Source organism: Gavialis gangeticus, unplaced genomic scaffold (assembly GCF_001723915.1).
Source record: "Gavialis gangeticus isolate Ggan-Ray unplaced genomic scaffold, GavGan_comp1, whole genome shotgun sequence".
NCBI lineage: Eukaryota > Metazoa > Chordata > Crocodylia > Gavialidae > Gavialis > Gavialis gangeticus.
Window position 1 is genome coordinate 660,252 of NW_017728991.1, and position 885 is coordinate 661,136.

Genomic DNA, 885 nt, shown 5'->3' on the forward strand with positions numbered 1-885 from the left:
CATGAGAGCTGCAGGTCAAAGCAGGGAGATGAAACTAATTTTACTGTGGTCCTCTAATACCCGTGCCATCTTCCATCCAGAAATGTTTATCTTGAATTTCACATGCATGTTGCATTTTTGTGAAATGGCCAAATGGCCCTTTCCTGGCATCCCCTGCCAAGTCTCTTGACATGCCATACCAAAGCTAACGTATGCAGCCTTCCAGCAGCCCAGTGAGGAAGGTTTGTATTCTTTGCAGTTTACGGCAATGCAGAGGTGAGAGTGGCTGGTCTAAGCTTGGACAGTGGAGAGCTGGGAATCCTCTTGTTCCTGCTCCCAGCACTGGACAGCTGGCAGGATGCTAATAGCTGGCTAAGCTGCAGCACTGGCTTTTTGCTCTGCTTCCAGTGGCTCCTATCGGTTCTTGACGTCTCAGGCACTTCACAAGCAACCCAGCACCCTACCCACCTGAGTACAAGCTCCCCACAACTTACAGATTAAACGAAACAGGATTTGCTCTGGAGCTGGGTGCTTTCATGCCACACTCTAAGTCTGGCGTAAAGGACAGTCTAATATACGAGTGTGGTGATGCACAACAGACTGCTGACCACCTTCTCACGTGTGCGACACACCAGGGTGAGGACCTGGCAAGCGTCAGCCATAAAGCAGTTGTTGTGGCTCCATCACATTAGTGATGTGTAGAGGGGGAAATGAAGTATACAAGAGAAGTGGCTCCTGTAGGTGTGTAGCTGCTCTGTAGGTCCCAAGTAGATTTTTGCCTTAAACAGGAGAAAGCTGGAAGTAGCCTTTTGGAATTAATTTGCCAGTGGGACTGCTAAAAATGAAGTATTAAACCAGTGTCTGTGATCATTCTTCTTTGCAGCCGCTTAATACGTACTGTAATTT